The sequence below is a fragment of the Gymnogyps californianus genome, chromosome 22 (genome assembly GCF_018139145.2).
Source record: "Gymnogyps californianus isolate 813 chromosome 22, ASM1813914v2, whole genome shotgun sequence".
Lineage (NCBI taxonomy): Eukaryota > Metazoa > Chordata > Aves > Accipitriformes > Cathartidae > Gymnogyps > Gymnogyps californianus.
This window is the reverse complement of record NC_059492.1, coordinates 8,226,712-8,253,717: the sequence shown is the minus strand read 5'-3', so window position 1 is coordinate 8,253,717 and position 27,006 is coordinate 8,226,712. Positions and strand designations below refer to the sequence as shown.

The 27,006-nt window shown below is 37.0% G+C and overlaps 1 long non-coding RNA gene across 2 annotated transcripts in view; it reads left to right on the top strand.

Annotated features, from left to right (window-relative positions):
* Positions 1–288: 288 nt before the first annotated feature.
* Positions 289–27,006, top strand: part of LOC127025064 (uncharacterized) — a 298,716-nt gene continuing 271,998 nt past the window's right edge. The window contains exons 1-2 of one of the 2 annotated variants that reach the window (XR_007767618.1): positions 289–462; positions 5,508–5,602. This is a non-coding gene — a long non-coding RNA (uncharacterized LOC127025064). The remainder of the gene's footprint in view (positions 463–5,507; positions 5,603–27,006) is intronic. The other variant, XR_007767619.1, reaches the window with a different exon arrangement.

Sequence of the window (27,006 nt, the reverse complement as noted above, 5' to 3'; positions counted from 1 at the left end):
TGTCGGAGCCCCCGCCCGGCAGCTGAGCCGGGCCGGGCCGGGGCCGTGCCGACCTGACGCGTCCGGCGGGTGGGGCCGGAGCGCGGTCTGCTCCCGCGGTGGCTGCCCCAGGCGGCAGGGGGCGCCCAAATGGCGCGAAGGCAACTGTCGCTCGGCTTCCGGGAGCAGCGGACGTTTTTCCCGCCCGCTTCCGTTACTCTCCGCGGCGGCGCGGGTGGGCTTTGTGCCCGGCGGCGCGGCGGGAGGGAGCCCCGGCGCGCGTGGTGGCGCGGGCGAGGGCGACCCTTGCGCCGTTACCCGAGGGGAAACTCGCTCCCGTAGTTGCCGTCTGCGGGATCGGTGCGTGTCGACGCTTGGCCTGGCGCGGATCAGTGCGTGCCGAGTTGCCGAAGACTGGGAGTGTTCGGTCCGGTCCTCGCAGTACGGGATGTGACAGGCTGTGGGAGCTGCCGGTCAGTCTGAGTATGTACCGCCTGTCACCTGCGTGTGTACGGTCTTTTCTCATTTACGAAAGATTTTGTGTTCCCTGTAGTGCGGAATAGCGGGGGTTTTTTAGCTTTGAGTAGCTACTCGCGGTAGATGGCACTCTTGTAACGTCTACAAGATGTTAAAAAATGTTTCCTTTCCCAAAGCCATTTTCTTCACTTTCTGTCTCAAGTACGTCTTACTTGGGACAAACATACATCCACTTGCTGCTGCACAGTAGCACAAGTTGAGAGGTGTTTGTAGTTTTTCCTTGAAGACTGAGTTAACTTTTAGAACAGAGTAGCTGAGGAAAACGGGCTTCTTTAAACTTTTCTGTTTTGTCAAATACTGTTGCTCTATCCCGGGTAAAGTGTTTTCTTTTATTTTTTTTCTTGCTTTACGTTTCCACTGACTCCTGCTACTGTGCATATGGCCATCTTCTCCCTTTCTTTTCCTTTTCCCGCTATGCTTTGCCTTCCCAGCACTGGTTTTTACCCTAGGAGTTGGAAATGGGTAGCAGGAGAGAAGTATCCTTTAAAAAGGAGTTCTAGAGGCATCTTTTCTGAATGCTGGAGTGTCTTTTGAGTCAACTTACATTTGGTAAAAATCTCTTATATTGTCTGGATAAATAGGATTTTGTCCTCCTGTCAGTTTGTTCAAGTGCAGAGTAAATGTTTTTTGCCCAAGATCCATCGTGTTAGATTTTTTCCTTTGTGTTATAAACAGAGTATTTTTCCATGTCTAGAACTATTATTTTATTTCCTTATTTTCAATGTGACTGTTCACTTCATTTTTCCAACTACGTGATATCCTTTTTCACTTCAACATTTGTTCTCACCACGTATGTGTAAACGGACCATCAAAGAGGACGTACAGAGATGACAGAGCCAAGCTATTCTTGATATCGGCTGATGATATGATGAGGGAGAGTGACATCAAGTTGCAGCGTGGGCAGTTCAGATTAGATGCTAAGGAAAAAGAGTGTTCGCTGAGAAGGTGATGCAGTACTTGGAACAGGTTACCCAGAGAGTTATAGGTCTCCATAGTTGGATGTTTTCAAGCTTCAGCTAGGAAAAGCTAGGCCTGACCTGATCTAGTGTTGGCAATAGCTTTGAGAGAGTGGTTGGACATGATGACATTCAGCGGCTCCTTACATCCAACAGCTCTGTGATGCTGCAAAATATTTCTAACTCTGCTAGCTGAAGAGTATAAGCAACAGATGAAACATTTTCTAATTTGCAGTATATAAGCAGTTCAAAATACAGTATCACTGAAGAGAGATTGGTGGTAGGACCACCAGGCACAGATGTGTGGTCTGTAGTGTGCAATGTGTTTAAAAATAGTGAGAAAAATGCTTTTTTCTCTCTGTAAGTGGTTTGGTATTATTCCCCAAGGGAATGTGAGGTAAGTAAGCAAATGCTTGATTACTGTTAGGAATAGAGCTTCGTATTGATATAAACATTGCACAGGACCAAGCAGTTAAGGCCAAATAAAGTGTATATGTTTTTAAATTAAAGGCAAAATAAAGTGTATATCTCTGTTTTAACTAACTTCGTAGTTTTAAAGGATAGATTGCCTAAGTTTACTGGGAACGAAGCAAATCTGCCGAGCTTTTCTTAACATACAGCTATACTAGCTGCACTTTTGTCTGGATTTAAGAATTACTTGTCATTCTTTACTGCTCCTGAGCTTCAAAGCTGTATGTTGCTGCCCAGTTTGGTCTTAATGTGTGAACAGGTATCCCTTAAGCATGAGAAGGAAAGAAATACTAATTTATTTGTTTTTAATTAACCCTAGCTTGTTTTCTGGGTAAGCTCTGAAATCCATGTAAAGATGTTGCTAGTGGGTGTTTGTGTATCTCCAGGTGCACAGCTTTATTAATGGCACCATTATAAAAATGTGGACCTTGTAAAACTAGGAGGGAGAGCCATATCACAGAGAAGGTATGATTTTATTTAAATTTGTAAGTTCTTCCCAGTTTTAGTCAGGAATTAGCTTGGTTTTTGAGTATAAGAGTTTGTTTGTTTTAAATATAAGTATTTTTGTGGTTCTAAATAGAAGTCAAGGTTGCTACTTTGCAATTTGGGTATTTTCCTCCTTCGCACTCTGCTCTGATATTTGTTTTGAAAGCTATGATTTTTCTGGGCATAAGCCAGCTACTGTTTTCTTTCTGTGATTCACCTTCCAGATGGTTGTGTTTGGGGTGAAATATTAGTTAAAGAATTTATAACAATATGGTATATTCAGCATGAAAAGAAATGTCACTGAAACAGCAAATAAGATGTGCTTTTAAAAATTCAAGTTTCATTATTTCACAGAGGAATAGATCAATATTCCATCATTTAACAGTTGAGTTTAAAAACCTGCTGTGAAGTGAAGTAATATATCTTATATTTGATGTAAGCTACTTTGATGTTAATTCCCTGGTTTTGTGTCACTTAGGGGCAAATAAGCCTTCCAGCTCCAGTCACGACTCATTATGTCAGGCACTTACTGTACCTCCACAGCTATGCAATTCACATACAACAAAAAGTGTGACAGCATTTTTAGCTACTTTGTTACACTACTAATTTCTTGGTTTCTTAAAAAATATCTTTTATAGCTTCAAGCAGAGTGGCATAGTTTGGGTCTGTAACATTGATTGGGTCCTGCCTGGGAACAGTTTTCATAGTATTTTAGAAATGTAAATAAAGGTACTACCGTTTTATTTTTCATTGTTGCTGTGACAGCATTGATCTCAGAAAGAAAATGTGAGCTGTATCAAATAAAAAAAACCCCCTAACACCCAAAACCCAAAAAGCCCCCAACCAAAACCCCAAATACTTAGTGCTAACACAAATTGCAAAGCAATTCACTTCACTTTAATGAACAAATATCCACAACATCTCAGTCCTTTGCATGGCATGAATATTGACTGTATACTGGGCTAAAGATTTCTGTGCATCATTTAGAAAACATTTCCCTCTGGGTATTCTTGAACGCATACCATCATGAACCGTTCATAGCTGTAAGTATTAGGGGAGGACTTCCACATGTCGTAAGAACATTCCAAACTGTGTGTGCCTGGATTGGAATTACTTCTGTAGTTACTGAATTACTTGTGCGGCCTTTTGTAGTTATTTTTCACTTGTCTTCAACGTTAACTTAGCATAGGTGAGGATCTTAACCTGACCCTCCTCTCTGCTCCCACTGTAAAAGTTCTATATAATGGAGGAGAAAACAGATGAGGAGGAAAAGAATCTGAAATGTAGTCTACCTGGTGTATGTTTCTTCAGAACTGAACTACACAGAAGGTATTGAGTGCTTTCTGTTTGACACTGCTAGCCATGCCCTTTAAACAAATTGTATTTCTATTTATAGAACTTGTCACTGAAATAATAGACCATTTTATATTTGATAATGTAATTAACGCTGACAATTTCCCAGTATTGTCCCAGGTGACAAATAGATTGCTCATTATTCCCAGTCTCTGTGCATACACAGAATGTAATCTCTTTGAATGATTGGGTAACGTACTATAAAATCAAAAGCAATTACCGAGTAGGATACTTAATGTCAACTAGGAAAAGTAGCATAGTCACTAGGCTTGTGCCACAGCAGCCTTTCTCTGTAATCACGCTCAGTGGAAGTACCGAAAGACTTGGCTATAAAATAATTCGCTCGGCAGCATCAGAACTTGGTCACTGTCTTACAGTTACTAATTGTATATCATTTCTTCATCAAGTCTAAGAGGTATCCTGAAAACACGTTCATATGGGCTCTGGGATGACAAATTTGATTTGAGTAAATCGGAGGCAGACTCTTTAAAACAAACCTTTGTTCTGTGTTGTGGGTGAAAATCCAACAACAAAACCCATCAAAATACAATAAAATACAAAATGCAGCACTGGGTACAAAGCATGCCCCGTAGTAAGTCAAGAAAGGTCCTTACTTCCTTGTCCGCTGACCTGGGCTTAAATTCTATACCAAGCACACACAGGTATAGCTTGTAACCCACCTCTCAAGTGAGGGGAACAATTAGCACGACTTTCTCTCTGAGCTGTCTGTCTTTCTACTGACACAACTTAGGCAGGTTTTTTTTTTTTTTCTCCTGCTCTTTTAAGAGATCAGTGTCTTCAAAAGTTCTAGCTTGGATTATAATAGTACCTACTGTATGCGAATACATTTTCTGTCTTTTTTGTTGCCATTTACTTAGCTAAGACATTTTTACAACATAAACACAAAATTCTATAGAAGTACATTTGCAGCTAGTGTTAATAAATTGGTCCAAGCTAAGCCAGACCAAATCTGTAAAGGTTTTTGTAGTTTGTTACAGAGAAAACAGGTTCAGGGCTGATGAAACCTCCTAAAGACTGGTTTGCTGCTTTCTCTCTTTTACTGATGGTGAAGGTATGATGGTCGGTCATGTTCTTCGGATTACTGAGGCTGCGGTCCGTAAGTGCTACTGGGTGTTTAATTGTTACAAATGAGGCTTGCTAATTAGGTTTGCAAGCAACTGGTTTGTCTTTGGTAGCAGGGAGTATGACCACGTTTGCTAGCCTCATGGACTTGATGGAGGACAAAACACTGTTCTGACTGCCCTCTTCCTTTCTGTCCTTTATTTGTGTGTTATGTTAGAAGATTCTAATTTCCCTTCGTGCTTTTTTACCTTAGATAATGTCATTTTTTTCAGCAATCAGCTAGGTAGTTCAGAACTAATTATCCTGATTTACCTCTCAGACACCTGGTGAGGCAAGTGAAGAAAAGCAGTCGGGGACCATTCAGAAGGAAAAGGACCAATTAAAATAAATCTGTGTTTAAACAGGAGGTTAGAAAAATGCTGGAGGCTACAGCTGAGGCATTTGAAGAGTGGAGTGTTTGCAAGATCCAGACTAAAGAATCTGAATTGTGACTTTTCTGGAAACTGTTTTCTTTCATGGCAAAATAGACAATATTCCAAATGCAGGAACAGAGCTCAGCTTCAGGAGAGAAACTTTTTTTTTTTTTACCTAGATCTAGAACTCATGCAGCCTTCTTAATAGGGTTTTCATATTTATTTCTAGCAACTACAAATACCTAAGGTTACACACTTTGCTTTCATAATGGAGTCGTCTGGAGGTGAATTAACTCTTCCTCTGAAGTCTGTTGCAATCCTAAGGTAGGACTTTTTTTGATTTAAAAAGTGGCAAATGTGTAAATTAGGTGGCTGTTGATTCTTTAATGTTCCGTTTTCTTTCCTGCCTTGAGAGGAGAAGCTATTCTAGTCTGTCCACATCTTGCTTCTGACTTTGATTTTCGCAATACAGTTTTTATTGTTGATGATGTGTCCATCCCCCCCTCCCCCCCCCGCCCCATGTCTTTCAGGCTGGTAACTGCTTATTCTTTATCTGAAATCTTTAAGAGAAAAGCAAAGAGGAAATATTTGCATTTACAAGCCTATATAATTGTAAGTGTTGTGAGAGACTGATAATTTTGATTACCATTGAAAGCAAGGAAAAAAATCTCACTTCCCCATAAGCACATTTGCTTTTCAAAAATTCTGTGAGCCTCCATGTGTTACGCTTCCAATCCCCAGTGTCTCAAGGCTAGCTTTTGTCACATGTCACATACCTGTTAGCTGGAACTCACTGGGATAAAAACATGTTCCCAGGCTGATAGTACTCATTGTTCAGAGCCATCTTCTGAGCTGTTGCAGTCACTTCTCAGGTTTTGAAATCTCATTTGAAGATCAGCCAGGTGCTAGGGCAGACAGTTTTTGACCTGGAAGGTGATCTGATTTGCAGTCTTCCCTCCCCTCCACCCCTGCCTGCCCCCCCCCCCTTCTTTTTTTTTTAAATACAACCTTTCTGGTATTTGATACAAATACTGATGTTAACAGCTTTTGGAAAATGACACTGTGTAGAGCAGGTGTTATATTACAATTTTGAACTACAGAGTGATGAACAGAAATGTTACCTTTGTGTGGGATGATCTAAATGTTAAACAGACAATTATCTTGAGACAGTGTATTGGTCTGAGCTTGTAATTTTGGTTGATGGTATACGGTTTTTTAAATACTATTCAAAGACTGATAAGACATTAAGGAAAAAAAAACCAACAACAAAACCCAAACAACAGAGGAACCTCTAAAATAGTCTTGTTTAAAATGAAAGAACTTATTTTTAAAAAATAGTAATGGGCAACATCTATCTTTCTCGTCATCGAAGTAGAAGGTATACCCTTTATCAGACTGTCCACTGAAGGCATGACTCTGTAGCAACCTTCCATTAGCTGATAGATCAAAACCCTACCTTTTATGGTTCCAGAGGGAGTTTAACTTCTTCCCATTAAAAATGAATAATAAAATTTAAAGCTTTCATCATAATGGGGTTAGGAGGAGGTGTTTTGCTTTTTATAGCTATACCAATGATTGAAAAGCCGGTTGAAACCATTGCAAAATTAGGGAAGAGGTCATCATTAGAAGACCAGTGTAAAGAATCCTTTAAAGAACACTTTTGGATTTCATTCAAAGATTATTTCTTGCGTGTTGGTAAGCAGGCCATCTGCACTTCATGTCGGATATGAAACAAAGGGAAGGTGTGAAATGTCTCAGGCTCATCCAGAAATACTTCAGTGTGAACAGTATTTAGACTTTTTTCTTAAATCAGTATACAGTAGAATTAAATGTTGCTCCACACCTCCTCACCCCCTGCCAATTCCTGAGTGATAACTCAAGGCCTTTACTCCATATTGTGGAAATGGCAAGAGATGTGAGAGAATTTTGTATGCATTTGTCCCTATGCAATGAAAAATATGCCAGGTACCCGTAATAGGCTTAAGAGATAGCCTAGAGTGCTCACAGTGGACTTCCTCCATTAAGAACAATTAGATCTCTGGTAGGGTAGAAAATGAGACCAATAAAAAGGAAATCGGTCCAGAGACAGAGAAAAGCATTGTTGCTTAATTATTTGTTTCACCCCACAATCTTCCCTCTGCCCAATCTGAATCAAAACTCTAGATTTTTCTCTGCACTTTCTTCAAATGATAATTTGGTTCTTCTGCACAGTTTTCTTCATCTATAACATCTGTTCTGAAACAGGTACGCTAATAGAACTGCATTAAGCTTTCCCACTGTCAGGAACTGAGCTGAGTAAACAGTAAGAATTATCAGGAATCCTTTCCCACTGGGCTGTAATCTCCAAATTTATCCAATTCTCTGATGTACCAAGAAATAGCTACTTACAAAGATGCTCCACTTGGAACTCCTACTTCTATGACTTACTGTGAAGGTTTACAACTTATCACTTATGAACTGCTATGGGTGTTATGGCCATAAAGCTGTTTTATGATACTGTAGTAAGGAAGCCCACTGTTAGTTTAGCTGCCTTTTTGTGCTGTGTTTTGTTCTGCACCAGAGCCAGTCAGTACGGGAGAAGGAAATGAGTACAGTAATGTAGTTAAGAAGCTAGACAGAACTGCCATCTTTATCCCTAATTATGAATCAGTGCTTTTAATTTAAAAATAATTTTTTAATTAAAAAATATTTTGCTTTTATAAAAATACATACTTTCGGTATAAGTTATCATCCTAAAAGGAGAAGGCTATCACTTTTGGGGTTCAGGGTTATCGATTAAGTGAGTTATGTTGAAATACCATGTAAAAATAAACTCCCCGGTGGGTAACAGTTAACGTGGATCCTTTTCACTTAGATTCACATCTATTTGGCCGGGGTTTTTTTCCAGCTTACAGTGGGTGAATTGGTTGTTCAGTGTTCCCTTGCAATCTAAAGGTAGTTTATTTTTCTTGCCCTCTAGATGGCTGTCTTGTTCTCTTCTAAAGAGTCTGTTACACAGAGAGAGTCTAGTAGAGCTGTAAGGGAGAAAGTTTATTTAAATAGTCACAGTTTTTACATGTTTGCATATTTGCAATGTACTTAAGTGTTCATGAGCAAAAATGTTGATATGTGACTATATCATTGAAAACCTGCTGTGAACAACTGTGAGCTGATACGTCTTCTGCTACTGGGCAGGAGGAGAATAAGTACTAACTTGTTTCAGAGAATTGAAAATATGTCCTAATACATTTTTCATTATATCAAAAAACTGCTAATTTATCATGGGAAGAAAAATTCTCTTGTGTTTCTAACAGGCATAGCTGTAGTAGTATTTTTCCATCTACTTAATTCTATAGGAATTTTGCTTAATTCATTTGTCTTAAAAACTTATTTAAGTCTTTTGACTATAGCCACAAGTACGTGGGGAGTATAGTAAAGATACTGAGGGAATGTTCTTGCAGTATTTCTAATGCGTTAGAGCACAGGACGTACAAAAAGGTTTTTTGAGTGGATTTTTTTTCTGTTTGGTCCTGTCCTCCCCATCCCGTCCCCCCCCCCAAAAAAAAGATTTCTGGCTCTATCTTGCAGATTTGTATTTAGATGAACAAAGTTTTCAGAAGAAACTTGTGTAGAGGATTGTCTTTAAATGGACTATTGTGAATTAATTTTTAAGATGAATAAGTGTTTTGTACACTTTACATGAAGGAAAGCTGGCAATGCAAAAGTTATGTTTATTTTGTAAGCATTGTTTTAAAAAAAACCCCAACCCTAAAAAAAAAAACAAACCCCAAGAACCCACCAGAGGAAACCCCTGAAAACCCCCAAATGAAACACTGATCATGTGTCATATGTCCATTTTGGCTAGTTTAATAATTTCTAAAACGTAAGAAGTGCTTTACAGATACTAATGAATGCTCATGACTCTGCATGGGAAGTCAGCATTTGGTTTATATACGTTTATAGGAGGACAATATGTATAGTTGAGCGCCATGCCACACTCATTGCTCAAACCTTTGATTTATTAGATAATTGTAAATTTATGTAATTTGGTAGAATTGTGATTTGTTTGGTTTTTTACATATGCGTTTTGAAGTATGTACTGGGGCCCTCTTCCAATTACACGTGTAGCTTATGGCTGAGATTCTAAATAGTGACTCCCGAATCTAAATTTGTGGGACATGTAGGATGACCGAGCTTATGCATTCTTATTCCAATGCATTTTTTTGAATACCCAAGTCATTACTTACAAGTCAGACATTTAACTATGTTTTGGGCTTTATGACTTCTTGTAAATCATACAATAATTGCCAAACAACAGCTTAATAAAACCAAATCTTCAGGAATCTCCCATGAGCGGTGTGGAGTGAAAACTTCCTGAGATTTTCAGTTTTTCATTGGTAATAAAACTAAAATTTTTGTTTCTTGAAGTCCTTAATTTATTTTGTTAGATACAGCTGCTTAACACAGGAAGGAGCGAGCCCAATGTTTGCTATTCAGTTGGCATTTATTTTATTTGTAAGTAAATCAACCTAGAACATGACCTTGGTATTTGCTGTGTTTAAGTACAGAGAGGCAGAAGGATCTGTTCTACAGTTTCCTGAATTGTGACGAAGGCATTTAATTTTTACAGTGTTTCCTTTGTTTCTAAACGTCTTTACATAAGTATTTTTTCCTGCTTCTGAACTACTGAAAATTGAGTTTTCTCAGTAAGTGGCACACTGAACAAGCAGTGCCCTCCTTTTGACTGCAGCACCGATCTTGGGGTGTTTAGAAACAACTGTCTGGTTAATTGCTTTTAAAGGCAATTGTTAAGGGCTGATAACTTATATGATTTAACATTGATTAAAATAATTGCTTTCTGGAAGAGACTCGTCTAATAAGTTAATGCTTCTGAATGGGAGATGTTAAGATTATTAAGCATCCTTCCACTGTCATAAAGAGAGATGCCCGTTTCCGTAAGTGACAATTAGCACAGTCTGATAGTAAGTTTGGTTAGGAGGTGACTAGCTTAATCTGCCTCTCCTGCATACAACAGGTCATGATAGATAAGCAGTTATGCTTACTCCATGATTAAGGATGAATCATGTTTGAAAATCATGATGTAAAGCATTCGGTGATCTTATCAGTCATTCACAATAACTCCTATGTCATGCAGACTTTTTATGAAAAAGAGCAAAGTAATTGGTATCCGTCACATGCACTTGTGTTAAGATCACAATTTCCATGACAGTACTGCGCTTTAATAGAGTCTGTCAACTTAGCTTAGCCTGTAATGGCTCACAGCACATCAGTCTTAAAGAATACATGAATCTATTAGTGAATAAGTTAACTGTAATTTTACACAGAATGGTACCACAGAACTCTATTAGGGACATAAAGTTAAATACAGAGGAAATCCAGTGCAATTAGGTTACACAGCTTCTCAAGTAGTAGGATGAGGATAAATGGTCAGTTCACTTAAAAAGATTAAAAGCCAAATAAGAGTCTTTTGAGGTTAAGAAAAACCCATCATGAGGTTTACATTTGACTTTATTATTTGTTTTTATAGTATTTTCAAGGCTACCTAATTTAAATATATTTCCAACCAAGTAGATAGCTTGGTAATGTTCTTGAAAAGCCTCAAAACCTGCATTTGTTTTGACTTTCAGAAGTACATGGTCACCTGATCTATCTGTTAAAAAAAAAAAAAATCAGAAAACTCAAGGAGCAGGAGAAAGATTAAGGTTTATTCATTGTGCAGCTGTATTTGTTTGATGTGTCACCAGGTGTAGTGACAGTGAAAACGGTCGTGTTTGAAGAGAGAGGAGGATCCCTGAAATCTGTCAAAAGTAAATGAATGGAAGAGTTGTTGGAGGGGTTCTCGTCTTTGGAAAACCTGTTTTCAAGGCAACAGAAAGGTGATTTTTCACTTCAATGTCTGCAGCAGAGTCCTTCAGTCAAAAGTTGGATAATCTTTTTTCTTCCGTGTTGCATTCTTTCTGTTTTTTCTGATAGTGCCTTTTTCAAATGATACTTGTTCAAAATGTCAAAATGCCAAGTAAGAGCATATCCTTTTCTCAAACTTAATTGAAAATACCATAAAGACAGTGTGAATTTAAATGAAGCTCTGAATTTCATGGTCCAGCTGTGCACCTCGCAGACCAACATGCTGTCACAGATGTGGGATGGAAGACTTACCAAACTGATCTCATCTTTTTCAGCTAATGTTTTTCCCATATTTCTTCCTTTTAATGCTATATAGATAACGTGAGAAGAGTCATACTGAAAATATCAATGTTGTAGCACTGTCAGCATAGGATAGGCACTCTCAGCATTAATTGACTTTTTCACAGCTTCATTGTTTCAAGGCTTTTTCCCCACATGCATTTGATTTTTACTTTCTTATGTTTTCTATCTGTGAAGCTTACTCCCTTTAGCCCACTGCTGCCAGTGTGAAAGTATGCTTGATCTCTAAGTGAAGAAAAAAGGGAAATGTCATGGGTATGGGTATATCTATAGTTTAATGGCTTCTGTGACTGCAGCTTACGTAGATACACCTGAGCTATCTTTAAACTAGTTCACCTGGGTGCTGCTAACATTGTGACAGCAGAGTGGAGTTGCAGTATGTGTTAGAGAAGTGGAGAAAATATTCATGTATTTGGAACGCGCTAAGATCCATCTGAACTATGCAGTTAAAAGTCAGCTTAAGTAAGCTTGAGTGATTTGAAGGTAGCCATGTCCCAAGGAAAGATGCATGATTGAAACACCTGAGGTTTCCAATCATGTAAAATTAGGGGAGATGTGAGGTTGTGCTGTCATATTCAGTGTTTCTTAGTGCTGCTGTTCTTTGATTACACAAAAATACTGCTCGTTTGAGATCATCACTATCTTCAGCTTTTTTTATTTTTAACACTCTCCTCTTTTTTTTTTTTTTTTTTATTCTTTCCAATAACAGTGCTGATAGGGTCTGTGTATGAGAAAATATGCAAATTCTAATGTGTGCCCTCCTTTAATTTTTATTTTCCTGCTTAGCTGGTAAGTCAAAGAATTAAGACTCGTGGCATTTGCCATTATTGTAAGGGAGTTGAGTGTTTTTTGCCTTATTCTTGTCTAATTGCCAGGACACAAAAAAATGCAAACACAAAAAAGAGAGGAGAATGATCAAAGACAGACACTGTATGTGAATGTTCTACATGTATAGTTCTGAAAACCTTTGTTTTCAGAAAATTTTGTTATAAAGTAAAAGCTGGAGGTGGACTTGGAGAGCTTCACTGGCTTTTTTTCAGATTAGTGGTGTACTTTGCATGGGTGTTTGACTCTGCAATGGGTTGGAACATATTGCAGTCAGTCGGTCAGTTTGGTTTTCAGGTTATTCTAATCCTGTACAGAAGCTACTGCATGTAACTCTTGATAAAATAGGAAATGGTTACTGCAGTTTTATTGAAGTTCCCATCTTTTACTCTCACTGGATTTATTTTTTAGTATCTAATACCGTAATAATAAGGTGTGTATATATAAGTACATAGCTCTGTAGGGGATTGTTTGTAGCTCCTCTCTCCCTTTAGTTTTAAACATATAGAGTATCCATAAGGCAACTTCAGTGTTCCTGACATGACAGAGTAGTCACGCTATCCATTTTCTACCTGCTCTGGAATCACTTCTACATTTCCCTGTATCTTTTGGGGATTCAGTCGAGCAGAACTGTATGTGCATATTCTAAATCTTTCATTTTTTACCATCATGCTTCCTCTCTAGAAAAGTAATGATAAAGTTTCCTAGCACTCAAGTAGATCTAGGCCTTATGTAAAGAACGTTAAAATAACAAAAAGTTTCTAGCTACATGAAGAATGAACAAGAAAGAGTAGTAGCAATACCACCTGACACTGCATGTAATCTAGGTATGTCCCAAAACAGTGGGGCATTTTATTGGAGTGGCATAATAGCATGAAAAAAAATTTAAGTCTGGTGGCAAGTTTGTCCAGTACATTTGCTGAATTGGATGTTGCCAGACGATTAGTAAATGGCAAATTAGTACCACTCTGTGTGTGTGGAAGATGTTACTGATGTAACTACATTTTGGCTTAAGTAGCATTCATCAAATTCTAAAGGAATTGGCCTTCCCAACAGTGCATAAGAATATAGGTAGGGGGGTAAAAAAATATTTTTTTTAATCCTAGCTGCTAGGGTGGAGCTAAGTGAGTCACCTTTTTTGTTTGTTTGTTTTATTTTTAGTTCTCCACAATGCCATTAATGAAAGAGAAATGTGTAAAATATTTTACCTTTGTAACCTCTGTTGGTTGGAAGGAGGATGTCTATGTCTATTTATTAGGGTGTGATAGAAGACTGTATCTTGTCCTTCTGCATAATACTCTGCCTTATCTTAAGTTTTATGACTACTTCACACCAGAAGGTTATTAAACATGAGCATATGGCTTCTGTCCTGGTGGTAGCACTAAGTACTCTCACTGAAATGCACCAAGCATTTGGAGGAAGGAAAAGGAATACAAAAGAATAAATAAAAAAAAGAAAAAAAGCTGTAAAATGATAATGAGGGAGCATGCAGTCCCTCTCAGCAAGCAGCGCACCAGAGCAGAAGTGTGGCCTCAGTCACGGCACTGTGACTCATTATTAGAATCCTTTGCCTAAAGGCTTGGAGCAGTGATGCAGGAGAACTTCACGCTGAGAAGCTGATAGCTCGTTGGAGTGACTGTGAGACTAATCAGGCAGCCGCGGCTGCTGAAGGCTTGTGCTTGTTTCCTGACAGACATATTCAGAATCAAACATTAAGACTATCGGGTTTCGTGCATTTCTGTGAGGGCACAAAGCATCCCAGCCTATTTGGTATGAAATGTTGTTGTTGTTGTTGTTGTTGTTGTTGTTTTTACGATAATAAAAATTATTATCGTTATTACCAGCCTCAATTCTCTGGGGAATAAGAAAATGTCCTTCTGGAACTGCTGCAACTCTGACATTTTGTTTTGTAAAATATTTCTCTGACTTGGACAGGGCAGGATGTTCATTTTCAACATTAGAATAATATTTCCCTGTTAGCGTAGGAAGGGCATTACTAGGATGACTATTCTTCTGGTGCTGCTCTCCATCATTGTAGTGACAGCACGGGAATTATAATATTAGCCTAACTAAAAATTTTCTACCTTGTGCTCATTTTCTGTTCCTGATTGGTTCAGCATCTTTGTGTAATGTGACTGCCACATAACTCCTCTTTTGTAACGATAAAGGTATTCATCCTTGGTCACCTCATAACATTGCAGATTCTTTATCGTAATATCTAAAAGCCTGTTGAAGTTTGAATAGCATTCACGTTTCTTTATGTTCTTAACTGTGTTGTGGGTTCTTAGCTATATATCTGTATCTATAACTGTTCATAAAGAGAGCAAAATTTGATGTTAAATGGGAGCATGGGAGGCCTACAGGGCAGGGAAGACCAAAGCCTGAGAAAGCCAAAAAAGCTAGGTTACGCAGTAGGCTGTTATTTCAGTATCACAGTTCCCATCTCTTACGTCTTAGGGCACGACATAATATGCTGTCCTTTTTCCAGTGATGATGCTGGAAACAGTTACCTCGCATTTCTTTATTTTGACACAGGGAGTCCAGTCTCAAGCATCTCATTTTCATTGTACCATATAGAGAAAAGACCCAGTGCCCAAAATTGGGATCCGCAACAGACTGCTTACTGAATTGCTTTAACCAGCAAATAGAAAATGCCAAAGAAAATGATGGGCTTAAGGTTCTGCTTTGTTAAGGATTCAGATGCCTGACTTCATTAAACAACCAAGGCAGGTTAGTCTTTTTTTCATACAGAATACAGCAAGGAGAACGTTCACTTATACCCAGTATTGATAGGTAGGAATTCAAGTGCCTTAGAAATTTGCCCTGTGGAAACTTAGGTACAGAGGGAATTCAGGTACCCTTCAGAGCTGACTGGCAACGGAGTAGAGCGTTTGAGAATTAGGCTCATAGGTCCCACTTGTAAATTTATTGCTGAATGGATCTTTGGGGTTTTATAGTTCCTTTTTTTGAAGATCTAAGAGGAGAACGTGTGGTTCTTTACGCCTATGTACGTGACCAAACCAATAAAACTTACTTGAGTTCGTAATGATGTTAGGAACAACAGTTATGGGTTCTTGGGATTTTTAATTGTCTTGCTTGGGAACATGAACTGTCAAGATTCAGAAAATTGTTTTCTAAACCAAGTGGTCACGACACATGCTTTTGTCATCTCACTTCCTCCATTGATTATATATGAAATGTATTGAATCCAGGAATGGTTTGAAGAAAAGCACTGTAGGTTGAGATGTGATTAAACCAGAGATAGTATAAAGGGGGGAGTGTCTGAGACTTTAGTTTGCCTTGTCTAGCTGAGATGAATTTGAAATGTAGGATAAACTTACACCCTCATACATTCCTGTGACAACCTACTTGACATAAACAGCAGTTATACAGAACTATGAATTTGACCTCTTTGTGGCTAGTTTTAGATATAGTTTAAAATCTGAGCAAAATGAAGACCTAGATTTGGATGCATTTTTATGAATTTGCGTCATTGCATTGTAACTCTATGGAAGCGAATGGACTGCGTATGCCGATTCAGATGCATACAAGTCTGAACCTTAAGTATTTAAAATAGTATTGGGTAATAATTTTAGTGGGTTGGAGGTTGAAAAATATTATTTCTCTCTGTGTGTACTTTGTTTTGTTTGAAAATTTCATCATGCTTTGGAATAATAACTTACCAGGGCATTATACTCGGCTGGAAAGTATTTGTGTGTCTAGGCTTATTGACTGATAAATAGTAAATTGCAAGCTGTATGGCCAGAATACTTGTCAACGATTTGCAGATTGCAATACACATACTGAAGACATTCATGGAAAACTTTAAATTCAAGGATTTTGACTTTAAATACATTAAGTAATTGTCTCTACTTCAGATGTAGTGAAGCTGCTGGTTGGTACAGTGCAAATGGCATGTTGGCAGTACCAGGTACAAGCAGTTACTGCAACATTTTCTTTATCACTGAATACTTGCAAATAGTGCCCTAAATAAGATCTTGATTGATCTTTTTGTTTGTTTGGTTTGGTTTTAATTCTCTAGTCACTAGGTGAACCGTATAGGCAATGTAGTTGTTATCTGTGCTGCAGTTTTCCTTTTCAATGTTGTTTGTTTCCTGAAGGATTATACTGCATGCTTTTCTTTGTTACTGGCTTCTTACAGCAGGAGATATGGTAAATACACTATTTTCTGCCATCTCTTCACTGTATTCCCTCACTGAGTTTTCTAGTCAATCTTTCTAAAGAATTCCTCGTTTCATGTCTTAAAAATAAACTTTATAAAAGATGGTTTAAATGTCTTTACAGTGCACCTCTTAAGCCTCTAAATGGCTAAGGCATTAGTTAGGGCTTTTTGACTTTCCTTCTGTTCTGTTTATTGCTTTGGGCAAATAATTTGAGTGAAAATACAAATGTTTTAGTGAAGTGCAATATGCTGAAAGAACATTATTTCTTAATTTTAAATATATTCTGAATACAGGTAGAATGTGAGACTTGTTTAACATAATATTCCAGTTTAGTTATTGTATAACAGAATAAGAAATCTCAGAGGAATTTTGTTAGGAAGGTAAAATAGAATCACATACACTCCTTATTATTGCAGAAGTTTCCTTAATCACATTGTTTAAACTTTTCAATACACTGTAATGCTTATTAGTGGTTTTTCATTTTCAGCTGTCAGATAATTCCTTTTGCTAACTCTCGATAAATAGTACTCTCAATACTTTTGGTTTTAGTTATAGATGATTTATATATGGCCAGACAGCTGATATAATAAAGTAGTATTGTGTTTTCCACTGCGTTGAACTTAAGAGGTTCAAATGTGTTAATGCAATTGATTTGATCGTAATATTTTATAAAAGTTTCTTCAACTAAAATACTGTTAGTGATTCTTGTTGTCAAAGGTTGTGAAAGGAAATTAAATGTACTTTGAGCTGCAATGACAGAAGATGGTCAGGGTCTAAACCAGAGGAAATAGAAATAATCTCATGGTCTCTTTTTGTTCCTGTTTTCCAGTGAAAACTGTACATTAACAAAAGTCCTTACAATGAGAGGCACTGAAATGTATCTTCTTTTAAATGGGCATGCGTAAGGAAATAAATGAAAATTTTCCAAGATTTGGAATATCAGTTTGCTATGCAATTTCCAATGATGGTTCCCCTTTTCAGCTATGTTTTCCTTTTATTTCTTTTGTTTATTTTTGAAATTTGATTTGTGTTTGAGTCGGAAATATTCTAAGAGAGAAGTGGGTAAGGATGTTGAATAGACCTATCAAAATTGTCATGAGCTTTTAAAAAAAAATACCTAAATAAATCTAATTTTTTATTGTTTGCTGGTTGGGGTTTTTTTGTTGCGGGGAGGAAAGTACTGAACCTGGGGCTGGTTGGGATCTGTATCCTTTGGTATGGAAAAGTCATCTAGTATTCAAAGGGGAAGATAATGAATGAATAATCTACTGTTTAAACTTATGAGTGCACTCATAAGAATTTTCAAGTCTAGCGTGAGTCTTTAAGATTTGAACTTTATCAGTTACTTTTTTTTTTTTTTAATTGAAGCAAAGGAAATGAAGAAAGTGGCATAGCTAGCTATTGAGATGATGTAGTCAGGCTAAGTGGTATTGGATAAGGGAGTTAATAGAATTTAAGATGAGAATAAAATCTTACCAATTCTGAACTACTTTTATTTTAAAAACTTGACATTTAATAACTTTTTAGCAAACTTAAAGACGGAGAACAATGGCAATGACACAGGCTAATACTGTATTTCAACGATTAATGCCTTCTTGAACCCATTAACTTTTCTAAAATGCACTGTACTCAGCTAAATTGTGTTGTCTGGAGAGGAAAATGTTCAAAAATATCAAGAGACTGTGGACAATCCACTGTTTAAACTGGATCACCTCTGCTATTAAAATTGGTTTGGTTTTTTTTTTTTTACCCTATGTCAAATTTGTACATGTTTAGCTCTGTCTTCTTTCTTTTCAGACCAGTCTTCAAAAGCCTGCAGAGTATTTGTAATTTTCTTTCCATGGTGATCCTTATACGTGATGATGAAGTTAGTTCTCAGAGTCTGTTCGTAAACAAAAAAAAAAAAAAAAAAAAAGAGTTCTGCAAGTCTCTTGTAATGGTGAGGTTCTTTCTGTAAGTCTTTGTTATTCCTTTTAAATGGGAACACCAGAACTTGTGTTACACTTGCTTTGATTAATTGATGCAAACTGCAATAATAGAATAATTTTCCCTTGTCTTCTCTACTTTTATATGCACCCAGTTATTGCTTTCATCCATATTTCGAAAACATCACAGTGGAAGCTTAAATTGGAGTGCTTCCCTAAGTCCTTCTCGGAAGCATTCTTCTTCCAAGATCTTGTCCCCTAATCTGTACCTGTGGCTTGAATCCCCTTTCGATATCCACATTTTTGCATTTTGTTGTATTAGAATATGGTAGAATACAATATATTAGAATGTAGCAGTAGTAGTTTGTTAAAAATCCACACCACTTTTTATGCCTGAGCAAATCTCATCATTGTTAACAACTTTGCCAATACTAAAAATGATGGAGAGAGAGGACTTAAGCCCGCAGAGGGGTGTTTTTGTTTAAATAGGCCTGTGCATAAGACTTTTCCCAAAGCAGAGATGCTTGAAGAAAAGTTGTGAAATTTTCTGATTTTATAAAAAGTGTCTGGAGACTCTTGGATTTATAGAATTTTAAGTACTGAAAGCATTATTATTTCTTTTATATCATAAACTGTGTATAATAAACGTTCTTAATCAACCTTGGGATACTGCATTGGGTTTGGCCAAGTAGAATTTCTAGAGGGATATCAAGTGTGTACTTGAAAATATAAAGAGAGAGAGAGAATATGCTTTTCCTGCAGCGATGTTTCAGTTATTGATCCTTTTCCTCTAGTGAGCGTGGCCAATGTTGTTGCATGGAATTTTAATAAAACTATCCATAATTCCAAGATAAAAAAATGCAGATGAACATAAGATCAATCAGAAATCATTGATGATAGTTTCTAGTAATTTTTCTGGCCAATGGAAAAGGAAGGGGTGATCCTTCTTGTCTGGTCTGCCCCCCTTAACCTTACTAACTGTTGTAAATAATTGCCATTAAAAGAAGTTGCCTCTTTTCAGAGTAAGTCTTTTGAGATAAGATAATTAACATTTTAGTAAATTACAAGGGGCAGCTTATCATGTGAAAACTTGAGTTACTTGGCTTATATTTAGATTCTTTTCCTTCTCCTTGTTTAAAACGTAGGAGACTGGTATTTCCATGCTTCTCTAGCTTCAAAATGTTTACAGAAAATGAGTGACCACTGTATTTGAACGCAGAGCGTGTCCTTCGTGCCAGCTTTTCTCCCTGTAATGTTCAGTGGCTAAAATAGAATTCTGCTGGAACACTGAGTCACGAGGGCTGACCCAGCAGAGCGCCATGTATGTGACACATAATGAAAGGTTGAACTGTCTGTCTCTGAGGTGGCGTAGCAGATCAAATCACAGAGGATCAGGCGGAGATATGTTGCCTTGCTCTGAGTGACAGAAGTTAATAATTAGTGACAATGATTGACAGATACGCTCCATCTGCCGCTCTGACGCCTAGGAGCAGTTATTCCACAACTGTCTGCAGGCACAATGAACTCCTCTGGGAGAGAAAGATGGTCTGTGATTGACAGCTGCCTCCGAGAGAGACAGGCCACTGACAGTAAAGTCACTGTCAGCAAAAGTGTTGAAGTCTCCCCCTGTTCCCTGGAAGTTTCACTAGCTGTATACATTTATTCTCTTTCATTTATCATGTCAGGTGGGGTTTTAAATATATTACTAGCCAGCCGTTTTCTTAACTGCAGTTTTTTTCCAGTGGTAGTGTAGAGATCCATAGACAGTGAGATGACTTCGCCTATATTTGGCTGAATGAAATATTGTACACCAGCATACTGACATAGCTATACCTAATTAATCTGTCTTTCTGTCTGTTCGGAAAGAAGAAATCTTGCATTTCTTTCTCTGTATATTGAGATTTTGAATGTTCACGTAACAAAATGTTACATTTTAAATATTTCCAAATGCAGAAAAAGTATTTGGAAAGACTTTGTAATTTAACTTAAGTCATGTGGTATTATCCCTTCAGACTTGCAATGTTATAGTAGAAATATATCTGTTTTTTGACAGAGATAGTCATCTGTAGTTCCTAGATTTTAATAACACACAGCAAACTGATAACTATGATTTGTAGCATAAAATCATACTTACACAATGAAGTCAAACCAAATTTATTCTGAATTCTGTAAGGTAGAAACATGTAAGAAAATGTATTGTAGCATGCTTAACATATGTATTTCACTTTACCTAGTTACAGATTATTTGTTGTATGAAAATAAGTGCAAACAGCATTAAACTTTTGCAGGTCTCATTTCTTAGCATAATACTAGCAGCCTTCAATATTTGGGAAGATTTAAGAGTATAATACTTCTTTTTAGTTTCTGTTTTGTTTTGTTTTCTTTTAAGTTACATTAGTACATCCAGAATATGTTTAGCCAAACCCTATATAAAATTGCAGTTGTGGAACATTAGATACCAAGCCGTTTCCATTTAGCAGGAAGTAGGTCTTACCCTACCACGCGTATAAAAAGAAATTCTGTGATCCATTCATAATTGCCTACTTTCTTCCTTCTAGCATATGAGACCACAGAAAAGAGTAGAGTTGCTGCTCCAACAAATTCCCACAGATGCCCAAATAGTTCTTTATGGTGTATGTTCTTTTACTTTGAGGATGTTATTTTTGCACTGGTTTGTGAAGCTCTAAGGTGAGGTCTTGTTTTGTTAATCAAATACCATATACTAAGTAGAGGAGATCTACATCGAATTTTGTTTCCATTTCCTTTCTCGTTTTGAATCCCTCTCCACAATTTTCTATTGCTATACGTTTTGGATTGCCTGGCTAGATAAAAAGCTGTCAAATGTAGAATGAACAAAATACTGGAAGAGGCTTCCTCTCTGCTTCTTTTCATAATAACCCATATTATGGTATGCAGTGGTAGATAAAATGCTTAAATTTTGAGTTTGCTTTTTTTTTTTTAAATTTAATAAATTTGTGTGTTGTTTTTGAGCAATCAAGTTGGTGGGTTGCAATAGCTGAAGAAATCTAAATGGATTCAGTTATAATAGAAAGCTTGTGTGTAGAGAGGCCTGGTTAGCTTCTATCTTTCTGTTACAGTTCTCTTGCTGTTTTGTGGTGCTAAAATCTCTGCTGCTGCTCCTGTCAGGCCAGGAAGGAAGTACATGGTATGCTAAAAATACGTACTAGGTTCGGTGGAGCAGTTCCGTATAGAAGAGCCCCCACACAGCAGAGTTTGAGGTAAAGGGTTCCAAGATTGCTGTGGTCCCCATTGGTGGGTATTAGATTGCTTGAGATATAAGCATCTTCAAATTGTAACAAAATACATGTGGAGATATTAATGTGTTTGAATATGGTTACAGTATCGTCAAATGCCAGTTATAACAAGGAAAGGCATTTTGCTTACACCTGATTTTATTTGTTGCAATTTCCCTCTAAAAAGGCTTTTCTGTCACTGGTTTCTGTGGTTCTGATTCCTCTTCACAACATGAACTGTAGTCCTGACTGACCTTTTTACCGTGTGGTTCTTTAAAGCTAAAGCTTAGGAAATTCGTGTTTGACACACACACTGTCACTTGAAAAGTAAGATTAGACTTTTGAGGGTTCAAATGTTAGCCAGTCAAGTTGCAGCTTAGCTTGACACGGTTTTGAAGTATATTTTTGAAAGAAGCCAAGTTAAAATGACTTTTGAATTGTTCTATGTGTGTAAATTAAAGGGTTTGATAGAATCAAGCTGTCTGACATTTCTGCATAGTTATAGAAGTGATCTCTTATACACTGACACTTATTTGGTCTATGTTTCTAACAACACAAAGCTAACAAAGCTACTTTTGTAGTTAAAATACAAGTGAATTAAAGGCCAAACTAAATAACTTGCCTAACTTCTATAAATTTTTTTTCTAAAATCTTCTGGTTTACCTCTTACCTGATTTTGGATTTATTTTCAAAAATTTTGTTCATCTTTTTCTCTTACTAACTTTAATGATTGTGTGAGATTTATCACCATCTTTGAAAATCATATCATGTAGGTTTTTCATTTTCTAACCTGTTGCAATAGGGAAGCAATACTTACAAATGGAAAGTTAGCTATCACTTGGAGTGAAATTGTCCAATATGTTCATCTTAGTGCTTGCTGGGAATATATGGAATTATAGGACACACAAGTGTTTACTCTTGCACTATCTGTAGCCCAAAGGGGTTTGCTGCTTTGCTTTTTCTGCTTCAACCTAAATCTAAACCTGTTGGGTATGTCTGATACAGTCAAATGCTTTTGTTTTTAGAGGAATGCAGTAATATGAAGTCTTCAGAATATTAAGCAGGCACATCTTCAACAGGTAAATAGTTTACAAGTTGGGTTTGTTTACAATTGACCTGATCATTTCTTCGTTCCTTAGTCTAGATGTTTGGCTTAAATTTTCATTTTAAGATTAAATCATCTGTTTAATTTTATTGCCTAGGACTAAACATTGTCAGTGTTGGACTTTCTTTTCTTAGCAGGCATTTGCATCTGAAATACATATGGGTGTGATGATACTGCATTATAAGGGAAGATTCCAGCTGATATTTAGCAACAAGAAACAAAACATAAAATATCACAAAATTATCAAATAAGGTGTATATATAAACTAAAATGTCTCAATTTCAGACTTCCCAAATAACAACAATCTCTTGGTGTAAAGCATTTGTTCTACGTCAGCCTCAAGTAAGGAAAAATAGAGGGCAATCCTAAATTGTTACCTTTTTGTTAGTAGCACCAGAACACAGGAACAGGCTGAATTTCTAACTCTGAAGTGTAACCACAGTCTGGAAAAGGTACCTGCTTATATAAGGATATAAACTTTCCACAGTTTGTTTGAAATTGCAGCTTGGTCTTCAGATTTGGAGGCCTGTAAACTTTAGAAAAATTTGATTATGAAAAAGGATATTGTTGCCTTCCTGTCTTGTTGCAGGAGCTTTTAGTATTCTTATACTTTCTGCAAGACAAAGAGAGAAGAGATTCTATGGTTAATCATAGAGGTATAGTTAGAAGGTAGACTGAGCTGGAGAATGGCAGAAACTTTTTAACCCATAGCTGTACATGACTATGACTATAGATAGCATGATACGTTAAGTAAATAGGTGAAATCGTGTCACTTAAGACATTTAAAACAAATCTGTGTGAAGAATTCAAGAATTTGACAGTTGTGAGACAATCCAATTGTCAATAGGCAAAACAGAGATTTATAGTGTCTTCTAAATCTAACCCAAGGTATCTTGTACAGTGAGTAAATTATAATTTGTAATTACTAGATTAGATTTTAGTAATTAGAGCAATGGCAGATCTATAGAATCTTTATGTATTTTGCATATTGGCTCTATCTTGCCTTTAAGGAAAGAAATTACACTGCAATCAGCACTATTCTATCTATTCCTTTCAAAATCCCAGGAGATTTTTTGCTCTTTGGAGCGACAGTGTTTCCTGAACTCTTAGAAAACACAGCAACTGCTCTACTTTTTCTGAGAGATGAAATGTTTGTTTTCTTCCAAGTATAGACTTTGTCAGCCTGAAAAATGGCAGTGAAGAATGGTATTATCCCCTCTCAAGAAGGCATAGATTAGAACTGTAAACTCCTGATACAGGGCTGTAAAAGTGGAAGCCTGTTCTCTAGTAAGAACCATCCTTTGTTTATGTAATGTTTTTTTGCGTTGCCATCAGGTGGTAATTCTACAATTTGTGTTGTTAAAAAATAAAAAATTCTGACTAAGATTTCTTTTATAAGAAATTCTGTTCTTAGGAATCTCATAACCAGAATGTCAAAGAATAAATGGACACTGATTGGGACTGTAAAATAACTTCATTTTCAGTATTGAATTTAAGCCTAATGGCAGCATTCTAGCAAGCCAAATATTCTGGATAGTAAATGGAAAAAAAGACTCAGCTTTTTTTCTGTTTTCTTCATTTGTATTAGTTTCCTCATACCTCAGTCAGTAACCATGCCACATTCCCTAACGATATGCCAAAGAAAAACAGGCCAATCAGTTTGCCAGAGAATGAAAAAATGAAAGAAAACTCATCTGTCTGAATGTTAAAAAAAAAAAGACATTTTTATGAAAAGAGTTCGTTTATTGCTTGTCTTGTTCTTTGTTGCTTTCAGTTGCCTTTTTTATGATGTGTTTATAATAAGTCTAAATGAAGATTTGTATAAACTTTTAAATCAACTGGTTTTTATTACTTGTATGTGAGAACCCAGGGACTACCATGCTGTTTTACAGAATTCTTAATTTTAAGAAGCCTGACGCGGCAGTGTGTGTGGATGTTCTTTTTTGTTTGTTTTTAATTTGAATCCTATAGGAAAGGACTTACACCCAAGAGTAACTAAGATTAAAATACATTCCTAGCAAGTCAATATGCGAGTAAATAGTTCTCACTTCTTATGCGTTGATGTACTGTAACCTCAGTACATAAACTGGTGATAACCAGTTCTCGCATGCCCTAAGCTCTTCCTTCCTCTCTCTGCACTTACCTCTTATGTTGTTTAACTACTAATGGGGCTGGGGCAGCACAGCATTGTGATCAATTCCAAGCAAACCGTGTGTAGATTTGCTGCCAAAAGATGGGCAATAGTTGAGTTTACAGTGTAGAGTTTACTTCAGTGGGGGCAACAAATTGAATGTTTTTCCTCTATCTAGCTGTTGGTTTTTTTTGGGGGGGGGTGGGGGGGTGGGGTGTTTTGTTTGGGTGTGGGGTTTTTTTTTGCTGGGTTTTGTTTTGTTGGGTTTTTTTAAATGAAATTGGATAGAACTTTGGATCTTAATGCTTCTGCCAAATTTGCTTGCAGTTGACTAATCAGGTGAAAGCAATCATTGGGCAGGGATGGATGACCACTGTTATTTATGAAACTATAAAACTCTATTGAAAATAAAGATATCGTTGTCGCCCTCCCTCCGCCCTTCTGATACAGCTCTATTCACTTCCAAACTTAAATCAATTTACACGTGAATATCTACACTGGATTCCTCTGAGCTGCTCTTGGTTTACACTGTGGTAAATGGCAGAATCAAATCCTGTTTCTCTATATTTTGTGCTCTGAGATATCTATAAGACACAAGCACTTATTAATGTCTTTTTTCTTCTTTTAATGGTAGCAGTTTTACATAATTGCTGACTAAAAAAAGAAAAATTCCCAGCATGGTTTCATTAATTTATTAGTGAATGGTTTTGACTAAAAAACTTACTCAAATTTCCTTAAAGCTACTAAGCATAATAGAGATCTTCCTTGAGGAATCAAGAATGCTGTGCTGCTTTCTCCTGGTTGCCTTTTTCAGAATAAGTCTTTTACCAAATGCCATTGGAACTGTGGCGAGAAAGTTCGTTGTTATGTAACTTGAGTGTTCTGAAGTACCAATGATTTAATGACTTTTTTGATTTTTATTATCATAAACCTCAAGAAAGTACGTATCTAAAGGGTAGAATCAGCTGCTGGCACTCAAAAAGAACTTCCATGATTCAATTTGTTGGGTATTTTTTTGTTTTGTTTTAAGAACGTCTCATCAGTCATCAGGCTCCAGTTATCTTAAGTAATGGTAGATACAAAGGCACAATTGCTGTCATCCTAGTTCTGGGAAATAGTCCTTGATGGTCTCCCTGCTTGCCTTCCAAGTCATTATTTCAATATATTAACTAGGAAATTCTATGTTACTATAAAGAAATCAAGTTCAACATACAAAGTTATTTCAGTTATTCCAAAGTCTATATGAAAAAGCTCTTATGCAGTACACTGGTATGATATTGGAAAACTAAAACAAATTTGTTGTCTCCATTTTAAGGGGGAATCGCATTACTCTTCCATTAAACAAAAACTATATTGATTTTCCAGAATGCTACATTTTTGACTGTCAATAGTCAGGTTGTGTATCTTTCCCCGTTTCAAATCTTTCCTTGATTCACAATTTGAATTAAAGATCTGGAAAGAACAAGGCCAACTGAGAGAGCTGCTTCGATCAAGCTGAGAGGCAGACTACAACTCGGAGTCTGGAGCTTTGGGCTTTTTGGACACATTCTTTCAGTCTGAGGCTTCATTTGCAAAGTTCAATGTCCATGCCTGTTAGCAGTGAAAGTCAAGTCTTGTTGAGTGTCTGTTTGCTAGCACAGCAGGAGGTACATCATCTGTCTTTGAATAGGGCTGCTGTCGTTTCAGCTGACATGTACAAGAAGCAGCATGCCTTGCAGAAATAAGTGTGTGATAACTATACAGTGAACAAAATATTCTTAAGGCATTAGGAAACTGAACATATCTCGCTGTGTTATACTTCATCTTCGCAATTCAAAATGACACATTTTTATAAGTTCAACAGTCATAACAGAATACATGTGTCTGGCCCTGTGAACGTGACCCTTTAAAAACCCTAAAGTTTTATGGACTGCTTTGCAACACAGACCTCTACGGAGATGGTTTTTAAGGAGAGAGGAAAAAAACCCTCATCTGCTAAAGTGTGATTAGAAAGAAGCTCCACTCCCCCACCCCCCTGCCATGGTTAACTCACAGAACTTAAAATACTTAGTAGGCTAAATAAGTATCAGCTGAGAGCATCTTTTTTTTCATCTTCATAAT